The sequence below is a fragment of the Dermacentor variabilis genome, chromosome 9, assembly GCF_050947875.1.
Source record: "Dermacentor variabilis isolate Ectoservices chromosome 9, ASM5094787v1, whole genome shotgun sequence".
NCBI lineage: Eukaryota > Metazoa > Arthropoda > Arachnida > Ixodida > Ixodidae > Dermacentor > Dermacentor variabilis.
This window is the reverse complement of record NC_134576.1, coordinates 104,431,158-104,442,918: the sequence shown is the minus strand read 5'-3', so window position 1 is coordinate 104,442,918 and position 11,761 is coordinate 104,431,158.

Below are 11,761 nucleotides of genomic sequence, written 5' to 3'. Positions count from 1 at the left end.
CTTGACTTCTATCGAGTCATACACGTTCACGCGGAGCGATATTCATGTGAATTTGTATCGACCAACGTCACGAAGTGTCTGTTCCTAACCAACAGGTCCATTCTTTCATTCCTCAATTATGTACCGGCGGGAACCCCTTGCCATCCTCCATTGCGTCTATTACCGAGTGAGGCATTTCAATGTGTGTGTGCATAAGGAAGCACTTGTGAGTGTGATGCAGGCTTGTGTACGACGACAGCAGCATGACGACGGCTGAGATGGTGACAATATCGTCAACATCGTGCCATCGCACGATGTTGACGCTACTTCGTAACGCGGCGATTGATGGGTTCTACACACTTACTGAACGGGCGCAGGCCAGCAACAAAAAAGAAAAAAAGAAAAAGAAAACGTACTGTGGCGTCGTATGTGTCTAAGTGTCACGTTTTTGCGCGTATAGGTCTACATCAAGTGGCGCATGTCGAAACGACGGTGGCATTAGTACTCCGGGGAAGAAACGCTAAAACCTGGTCGACTTGGGTCGATATTGTCACACATGCTTCTCCACAGCGTTGTCTGCTACGAGAAAGAGACCCGGGAATGTGGGCCGATCCTGAAGGCAGTGCGTCTCGCATTCCGAAGCTAACGCATGAAACTGGCGAGGCACGCACTTGCGAAAACGTTCCGAAGAGCAAGTGCGGCTGTTGCACGACAGAAGCATGCGTGCAATGCGGGGTTTAATGGTTCTAGCATCAGGTCACTGTGCTAGTAGACGGAGGTTCGATCCCACCGTCGGCGACGCATTTCTTTTGCTGCGATAAGAAAGTATGCGAACGATTGTAGCGTTATTCGCGCCGTTGGCGCCAACGCCGACGTTGCCGTGGGTTCCCTATATCGAAGGCGCACACGCGCAGTGAGCGCCAGGGGTTTAGAGGGTTTTTCAAAAATTCGGAGTGCGTTTGGTTGCAAAAAAAAAAAAAAACTACGAAGCGAAGTTATAGTGGATTAACCGCCGGCGCTACGCTCAATCATCTCTGTGGTGAAGCCAGCGCAGTGGTCTGCTGTCTTTTGCTCGAAAGGCCGTCGTGCGTAAGCACGCTATGAGCACATTAGCGTTGCCGCTGAGCATGCTATGCGCTATGAACAACACTGACCGGAACGGGCAGCAAACGTCGAGCTAAACTTCTGATGCGCCACTGGGCGCTGACTAACGCCGGCAGCTTCCAGACGGTTGCACCTCGAGCAACGTCGCAACTGCAACGCCCTCTGGAGACGCTCCTCATTGCAGCAGCGTCGTGAGACGCCTGGTAGGTGCCAGGGCACTGTTTCGTTCGCTCAGCAGGAGTTGCTTTACGTGTTGCGTCGCGCCAACATATCGCATCAGTGTATCACTAGAACAGCGTCCGATAAGTTCAAGCACGACGTTAGATCTTCGTATCGCTGTCAATGTTTCGCCCCTAATGGGGACGAAACCGGGAAACTTACATTGAAGAGGTCCGAAACGAGATGCGACAAGAAGCTACTTACACGCCTACCGCTAACTGCCTCGAATGAAGCAAAAAATGCCTGGAACCGAAACTGAGCGTCGGACAGAACCAGTGTACGTACGCCAGCGGTTTTCAACATAAAGGTGCCGAATGTGGACTCGCGACGCCACAGTCTGACGTGAGCCTGATCACGTGTGGAGAAAAAAAAAACATCATTTACCCGGCTGCAGCGCCGCGGTGCCTGTCATGTAAGTGGCCTCAAAGAAACGTGCCCGAACAAAGGAGAATTCTCTCAGGTCTCTTCGATTATTCGGCCACGAGTAATCAACAGCTGCGATGAGACTCCAACGCCACGTTGGCTCACGGAAGCAAGAAAAAGTCAAAAGCTGTGCAGTCGTCGTAGTGGCGGAAGGCCCATAATATCGTCTGACGTACGAGCCGTTACCATCCAAGTGAGAAAACTGCCTAGTCACTTCCCTGATCACAACACGAAAAAATCAGCCACGCAAAAACTAGTCCTATCATCCGAAACCTGAATCATGCCGGGGGAGCACAGAACGTTACCTCATATGTCGCTCACGACAACGCAAATGCAAAAGGAGTGGCCCATGTATATTACCGCAGCGCCCATTCCCAAGGAACAATTCCCAGAAAGAACGTCGCCGGACGACGGCAGGGAAATCATCTCGGCCAAGCGGCTGGGGAAATTCCCGAGCCATCCTGCTCACGATACGAGGGCGTTACTCTCCCATGCACCGAAGTCTTCTGGCCAGAATCATTCCCCAAGTACAAACCACTCGACCAAAGTCTGTGCAGCATACTCAGTGAGCAGTGACTGTACGCCGCGCGATTGTGGGTTCCAATGCCAGGGCATTCATCCGCCGTGATAAGCACGCAACTGTGCTACTTCCAGGCTGTGAACCAGAAACGCTACAGTCGAATGCGATCTGAGGTGCGCAAATATGCGGTGGCAACAGTTCAAAGCAATAGACTCAAGGTGTGTGAAAAAAAAAAGTTGACAAATCAAAGGTCGTGGTCGGCGAACGAGAAAAGCAAGGCGACAGAAAATACAGCGACAATAAACATAAATGAAAGAAAAAAAAAAACGTATGTTCAAATCGCAGCTCAGAAGGGACCAGACGATCTTCCCCAAAATCAAAACAGTCACTAGAACAATTCTAGGGCCGAGAAACATATACCACGAACAACAACAACAACAACAACAACAACAACAACAACAACAACAACAACAGAATACTGCCAGGATTAATGAAGCAAGCCCAGCAAGAGTACGAGGAATGTCAGACCTTGGACAAAATAGTTGAGTCAAAACGAGATGCAGGCTTTAATGAAAGTTGAGTCTGTCGGGATGTTCTAACGGTTTTCCGGATGACATAGTATTACATAGATGACGCAGTAACGAGCAGCATACATATATACAGGACAGCGAATCAAGTACGCGGGCTGTCCAGTATAGAAATAGACTGCACCACTAATGAAGGCCCGACACAGCGTCTCGCGTCATTCGCGCAGAATTGCAAAGAGCGGAACAAAATCCAGAAACCTATATAGTAAACCCCAAATAGGTTTCTCAGAAAAGGAAGTTTCAAAGTTGAAGAAAAAGTAATCCCGGTCAGGTGATAGAATCCTGCATCAATGTCATTTTGGGGCGGCCGCTGTGCCACCTGAGATTACCAGGAGTCTAGAAGATCACAGAGTGAGGTCGACTTTATCAACAACTAACCATTGTATAATGATGCATGAACTGCTTTTCTTGTCTCTTTCATTTTCTGTACATGCACCCCTCACACAATGCTCCTATTTGGAGCCTGTGAGTATGTTGAATAAATAAATAAAATGAATATTCTTCTCATCGCTGTCTTTACGTCTCTTAACGTTACGCTTGTTCTGAAGCAAAACTATCTGACGTAGCGGCTAGGGGAATGATAGGCATCTAGTCGTAAAGGGTTTCAAATAACAACCTGCGTTTGAAAGTTGCTCATTAAAAATACATCACAAATGCTATATTGTCAAGGTCTTACTACTTTCGCGACTTGAGAGGAGCATATCGCACGCACTTCACGTGCTAACGGTAAGATATGCTGAAGCTTAAAACACGAATCCCGTAAACATGTTTCTCTGGACATGTCTCTCTACAACTAATGCTCTATTCATGTTACCCTAAATGGATAAGTGTGGGAGGCTCTCAGACACTCAGGTCGCTATATCAGAGGAGATCAGACGCTCGCGAAAAAAAAAAAGTTATCCACGCGTGAGCGGAGACTCCAGGTGCAAGGCACCAGTAGACCGGACGATATGGAAACATTGTCGAACACTTTTCAGTCTATACGCTTACTAAAAGCCGGCCACCTACTCATGGTACGAGGAATAACACATCACGGATAGCAGCCTCGGAAACAGGTTCTGCTCTTAGGGATACGCGATACAGGATGTGAGCACGTACGCAGGAGTACCATTGCTTTCAAAGTACATTGAAACTCAGGAAACCTTTCAGGATGTTTCTTCTTCTTTTTTTTGCCAGATACGTAACGGAAACGCGATCTGCAGCGGACTCTGGAATCGGGAAACTACGTTGAGAGAGTCGCACGGCGCTGACTAATGCACTTTTGAGGTACAGCTTCCAGTGCGACGCAGTACACGCAAGGTTTTGAATTCGGCAAGAGGTAGTGAAGGTCTTCCCTTACACCGAGCGTGTCTTGGCATTATAGTGAGGGAATTGGTCACTTCGCCACTGCGGGGGAGCATTACGCGCTCCACGTGTCGTTGGCGAGATGCTAAAGCTGAACATACCATTTCCGTAAACATGGCCCTCTTGACAGCCTCCTCACGGGTAATGCTCCATTCAATACTTCCGGAAATGGGAAGAGCGGAATTCCAGGTTGAAAGACTGGAGTGCTTACGTCGCACATTAGCGACGGAACAGGCGCTGTCTGACGCAATTATTATTATTATTATTATTATTTGTGTTGAACACATATACACATATATACAGTTAACAGGAAAGGGAAGATGAGGAGCAGGCTGGCAACTGCCACCGGAAGGGGCACAACGCCTGCCTACTCTTCTGAAGGGAGGTGACAGCAACACAGAAATGGAAGATAGGAAGGAAGGGAGGAAAGAGGAAATGAAGAGCAACAGGACACACACAACACACAACACACAAAAACACACACACACACACAAAAAAAAACTCTGAGACCGAGCGTTGGAACACACACACACAAAAAAAAAACTCGGAGACCGAGCGTTGGAACACAACTGCTAATAATTAAGCCCGGTCCTAACACGCACAGTATACATTATGGAAAGGTGCACAGTACTTATTACAATAATTACTAGAGGGCATTGAGGCACTGCAATCATTGTGCTACCGCAGGAGTGATAGGCAGGTACGTGGATTTGTCTACTCTTGGTGCTGGGCTTCAGACTTTCTTGTGACGTCACTTATTATGCTTTATTTATCTAAGCTTCCAAGCAAACTCGTGCGTGCAATAGGTTTGTGAATAAACGTGCAATCCATGCACTTATAATGCAATCTTTCCTTTAGATGATGAACTCACACAGCCGCATGCCCGTTCGAAGACGAATTTTTCAGTAAGCTGTGCATTAATAGGACCTATTCAATTGGTCTTACTGGCTTTCGCAACAAAAGAATAATCCATACATCATGTACACGAAAATGATGCGGAAGAGTGACATTACGCTCGTCTTCCGAACGCTGCTTCGGGAGGTCCCGCACTTCCCGATTTCACAATCACGTCGACAGTGCTTGTATCCCATCGCAGGTGCAACTTCACGCGAGATTACGGGACCTCTTGCGCGATCACACGACCACTTCGCGGGCTTGCACACGCGGCCGTGCTGGCAATAAGATGCCAAGGAATCACAAAAATCCCGGTCATTCTCCCTCGTCTCGTACGAAGAAGACATGCCATGGGGCTTATGCTCAGGCTGAGAGGAGCAAATTGTTATTGTTATCGCTTTGCCTACCTAAACACAAAAGAACCTAGATTTGAAGCACTCGAAAGGTTTCGTGGGCATAGGTAACGAAAAGCCAGTAGAACATGGCGGCAAACGCGCGTTCTTTCGCAATACCCACACTGTGGCAAAAGACAAATGTAGAGCGCACAATTATCGCTTCGCTTTCTCCTAAATTGGGGTGTGTTGTCATGTTCGTGTGCATACTTCTATTTGTGAAATTTCGACGTGCTAGGTGACTGGCCAAATTAGAGACTAATCGAAACCTTCTCTTGCTACCACCGCGGGGATTCCCCCTCATGCCACTGAGCAAGTGCACTTGAGAGCCGGACACGCTAACCAAGGAGTGATCGAACGACAGTCGCCCGGAAATTTAGGCAAAATATTGCTCTCCAGATAGGGGCTGAGAGCGGAGGCGTCTGTTAATGCACTTCTGAGGCTACATCGGGCGGTACAACAACCGGACGTGGATAACGTGTGCTTCACATAGTACTTGTTCTTGCGAAGGCAGCGGTGCGTTTGGTGTGCAGTTATTCACTAGCACGCTCGTGAAATTCAGCGTCGTTGGTTGATGCGAGGTGCACGTGACAATGGTGATGATGAGCCTCGAACGCGTCAGATTCCCTGAATCGAGGATTCATTTTGTGTTATTTCTTCCTTTCATTTTTTTTGCTCTTCTTCCGAATAGTTACATATTGCCAAAAGGGCCAAGAAGAAAAGTAGTTGCGCGTCGGCTTGAAGGAATCCTTGATGCCATGATGGGCACTTCAGGCAACAATACAAGAATGCCGCAAGCTAAAACATGGAACTGAGCAGAACACTCTTCTAGAATTCATTAAACAATGAGGCAATACTGAAGATATCACGCAGGCAAACGTATATGAAGTACGTGGGGCAAATTTAGGAAGGGTGCTAATTTACATGTGAGAAATGATAGTATGTCAGGTTTAGTTGAAGTGGAATGTAACATTTATTTGAAAAATTCTAGAGAACCATAACGCACAATTCCCTTGTTACAATCAATAATTAACTCTGCTAGGTTTTTCGAACACAAATTTCGGATTTACGTCATTTATTTGCCAGTGGAGGCAACTCATTTCTGAGTGCTCGTAAGCTGTAGTCAGTTCCAGAGTGTGGAGTCGTCCAGTTATTACTATTTTTAATGTAATTCGTCAGATTACGTAACCGTTGTAAGTTCTAAATCATACGAGAAATTGGTTTTCTGTTTATTCTCGCTAAAGGTGCATTCTCCAGCAAAATTATGGCGATATATTATATTTACTGGGACTGCTGTAAACTGCTTGAACCATTGGACATTATAGGTGCTGAAGCTGGTACATTCCTTAATAATTCGGTGAATGCCTTCTTTTTGTGTAATCTGAAAGGATATGGTTTCGTCGGAAAAATTCTCGCTGGAAGCTAATCCGGTGCATTAAAAGGAACTCATTTTGCGAACCCTGGGAAGAGATAGTGGTTTTCGTTAAGTGTATCTATGTAGAGATTAGCTTCCTTTGGGATATAATTTACGTGGTCGTCCCGTTGTAACGGTGACGAGAAAATGACAGCGAGCGCTTAATTGCTTTCAACTGTATCCATCTTCGCGGATCTGCATATAAGATAGGTGGTTGGCGGAAAAGAATGCCGAAAGCAGGATGCTGTCATTGCCGATAACGACGTCTCAACCACAACGCCATAGTTCCTTCTACATATAATGGCCCACGAATCAGAACGACCAAATGCGTTATATGCCAACCTGTAAACGTAGAAACAATGAGGATTTCTTTTTCGCAAGTCTAGTAGGTCGTTTACATCATGAGATTTGGCAAATCCGTTCTAGAGAAAGTTATGGCTTCTGAAGTGGATAATCTCCATCCACGAATTTGAGCATTACTCGCCGAGGTTGAAAAATCGAAGAATTTTCAACATGAGAACTTGTGAAAGGATATGGACTAATCGTGCACGCCAGGCACACCTGCTTTCATATTCCACATATTATTCAACTGCATCCCCTCCCCCTAACTACTTTGTAACGACCCGATTTCTTCACCATTACCAAGCAGCGTGTGAGCGCTATTATTTGATCGTGTAACAAGCAACCAAACAGTATGGCTGTCTCCACTGGGAAAGAATGTTGCTGTCGCAGTACATGACGCGAGAGCCGAAGGAATTGCTGAAGGCCGTTCGGAGTTCTATTTTTGCCCTTTTTCACATGAGGCTTAGGGCGCACAAATCGCTATTACGTTTGTCCTCACCCAGGAGGATTTAAAAAAGAAATCCTGGGTTCTCACTGAGCGTAAATGAACACCCGCTGCTGTCACAGCCAAGGCTGCCCCATGTTGTCAGCACTATCTTGTCTGAACACACGGTAATATAAAATATCACATAAAAAAAAGAAAAAGGAAGTAAAAGATAAAGAAGTCGCAGTTTCGCCCTAATGGCGAAGCACCTATTGCGATAGCAAATTAGCGGACAGCTATACGAAGTAAGGATAGTGGTATTATCAGCCATTTAAGCTTGTAAACATAGGCATACTAACTAAATTAGCAAGCATGGTGTCACTTCCACTGTCGGGCATGTCTATTTTTCATTGAAGGAGACCCAGACGAGGCAACATAGCATAAGTACTTAACACGTGCCTCTACCGTAAAAGTGCGTTGCAAGAGACAAAGAATTGCTTCTCATTAAAAAAAATGCAGATAACATTTTTTTTTGCAATCTGAAAATTACAGCACGCGAGAATGTATTGCGAATTGCTTAAGTAAGTACGACGGAACTAAATACGGCGCGTACAACCGTGTTTATTTTCATCCTATGCAGCATGTAAGCTAATGCCCTGCTTACATTTATGTACCGCACGTGGTAAGAATTTTAATGCCATGTATTTATTGTCTATGTTAATGCGCTACACCGTATTAATCCACCGGGAGAGGAATCAGGTGAGGTATCGCATTAATGCGCCAAGAGAAGGCAAGTGGAGACGGGTAAGTCTAAACGCAAGTCAACTCGCGTGGTGCCTCTAAACCCTCGCCAACTGCAGCGAGGGAGAGAAGGGCAACGTGAGACGGCTGCAGGCGTGTGCTGGCCTCTACGACCGGGCAAACATACTCGTACTCGTACTTGTTTTGAACGGAGGGGGAATTCTCCACGCGTAAGCACTGTCGCATAGTATTACCTTAATGCGCTGCAGGAAATGCGATACGTCACTGTCGCATTCACGTAAACGCTACTACTGTAACTTTGGTGAGCTGTTGGCATACAAAGCTCTCGTCCGTCAGAAATGTGAGTATGTGAGTCCAATATTTCACCCTTGCTTAACTAAGACTAAGTTAAACACTCGAGTCAGTTCAGAACCATGCTGCCAAATTCATCCTAGCTGGTTATTGTTACAACTCTAGTATCATGGCACTAAAATCGCAACTTAATCATTCTGCTTTAATAGGACCTCTCGGCTAGATCTTTCTCGCAAGTTCTTTCGCTCGCTGCTGCCTAACAACGAACTCACCGTACCAGTCCGTCGCACGTTCTTCACCCCCATGAGAGCCAGGTATCCTAAGCCCTAGATATGCCGTGCCCCTCCCCCAGTAGATGGTAGCCAACCGGAGATAATCTCTGGTTAACCTCCCTGTCTTTCCTTTGCCTTTCTCTCTCTTCACCACCATACCGAATGTCGTTTGCCACTCCACGTGCCCATACCACAGCGTTCTAGCAGTGTCCTTTCTACACGTACTGCGTCTGAGTGAAATTTGCCTTCGCAGCCATACTGGTACAATCACCGACTCTACTGGCTCGATATCCGCCATTGAACAAATGGTGTCATTGAACAAATGGCAAAGGAATGCCTGTACTACTGTTCTCATCCTCACGTTGTTATATTATCTGTGACTGTATCCACCCTTCATGTAATGTCGCTCACGGGGCCTTTGAGATAGTATAAATAAATAAATAAATAAATAAATAAATAAATAAATAAATAAATAAATAAGTATTTATTACCGTGAAGCGAAACGGCGAAAACATTCTGCGTTGGAAGAAGAACGTGAACGCCGTTTAAAACAAAATGAGGTTGCACGTATAATGTGTAATTTTGCACAGCGTGTAATTAATATGTTTCAAGAGAACTTCAGTTAACACAGATTTCGAGAAGTTTGCTGGCTATGCGGCTTCTTTTTCTTTTTCTTTTAGTGCAGCTGAAGATCATAAGGCAGCCTGACGACCATTACGAACATGGCGTTACGGAAAAAACGAACACACACAAACAAAACTTCGAGCCTTTATCTGTTGCAAAAGAAAAGGGGGACCCTGCACCTTACATTCAAGTGAAATAAGCTGCGTTCACGTTGCGCACACAGTAACAAGCACGTATACATATAAACAAAACCATGCACTTTGTTCATCGCAGGTTATTAAGCACGTATTCTTCATCTACGTAAGTATTCAAGTATGCAAGTTCTCAAATAACTGAGCATTTGCCTAATAAGAGGAGAATGATTACAGAAAAGAAAAAAAAACATTCTAATCAGTTTAGGCGCGCCCACATTAGAGTACTTTTGCTTGCTCAGAGTCCTTGGAAGTCCCGCACTACCTGCTAGGTTCGTTTTGGGAACGCTTACCGCCTGGGATGTATCTGAAATGCCAATTAATTTCATCGTACATTTGGGAACGCATACGTTTAAGCCAAAGCAACTTCAGAAATAATTTTACGTTTGCGGACTAGCAGGTTCCGATTAACACCTGATTATGTGCGCCCTAAATTGTTCGTTGAATCGTGCAACATATACCTCCGGTCAGGGTGTAAATTCGGGCGACTCCTTCATTTATATTTTATTTGGTAAAGGGCGAACAAAATAGCGCAGCAACAGACTGGACGAGCGCAAATAAACACCGCGCTACGTCCACCTGACGTTTATTGAAGTAATTAACATAATACGTAACGAGAAAGAAACGAAAAGGCATCACGTATAATGCGACTACTGCGTCGGCATGCCGTACTTGTCTTTGTTACACAAGTAACTGGCGTTCCTTGCACATGCGATTAGTCCACACGAAAGCAAGATTATCTGTTCTAAGGTTACAAGGTCGGGCTACTTGGTTTAAATTCACGTTGAACAGATCTAGAAACTCAACGGAACACCGTTGTGTTCCGGTGCGCTTCGAGATCCGTTGAACACGAATTATCTGCTGCGCCGCCTGCTTGCAAGATGTCTTTCTGCTTTTGCCCGCGATACGTATTACGTTAACGTTTTGCAATAAACGTTAAGCAGCGCTGCGTTTGTTTCACGGGTGCCCTCCTGCTTCTCTCCTGTCTAGGGCATACTTAATTTTGAATGTGTAAATATTGTTCGCCTCTTCGAGTATTCTATAGGCCTAAGCAGTACAATTGCGTTCTCTGCCACAACCTGCCACTGTAGCCCCGTTGTCTTCGGCGTCACACTGCCGAGCTCGAAGTCAAGGGTTCGATCACTGCCGCGGCGGCCTCATTACGATGGGGGGGACGAAATGCAAAAAAAAAAAGAAAGGAAAAAGGGCTCGTTTATACTTTGATTTAGGTTAAAGAAGACCAGGCGGTGAAAAGTATTCCGCGACCCCCAAGCTCCACGGCGTGCCTCATAATCATATATTCTTTCCGACACTCAAAACCCCTGAATTAGCCTTTTTTTCTGAGCCACTTGAATATTCTGATAACCAGATAAACAAGAAAGAACACCCGGTGTATCAAGTTGATGGAAACCGACGACGTGAGCCCAGGTGTGCCATAAATGAACACGCTACGCCCATACGTAGCTTATGAAACATCGCTCAGGCCCGCCAGGAATGGGGCCAAGTGTACGCGTAATGGACCAAGGCTATAATGGGCAACGTGTGCAGCCGGTTTTGATGATATCGCTCGGCGTTGCTCTTATTTTTGGGCATCGCCCGCCCATCCAAAGCGTATACGATCCAGGTGTTGAACGCTGTCCGTGGAGCGATACCGAAAAAAACAAAGAACGATACAGCAGCTGCTAATGACGACAAGATTACACGGCAGCGCGAGTTCAAGGCAATTTCGCCTGCGCCCCTCTTAACCGCTCGTCGTAGGTCGCTGAGCATCGGTCGGCCTAAACTTGCTCTCCGATAAGCTGACTCATACTCCACACTCTTGTCGCAAGCCTGAGATAGAGCGTTGGTGAGTGACGAAGTGTGAACGGGGAGTGAGTGCCCGAGAGTGTAGTGGATGTTAGTGTTTGTGAACAGGAGTACACGAGTACCAGTTAACGCGAGCGTATGAAACGAAAGTCAGGGACGGTGAATCTGAGCGT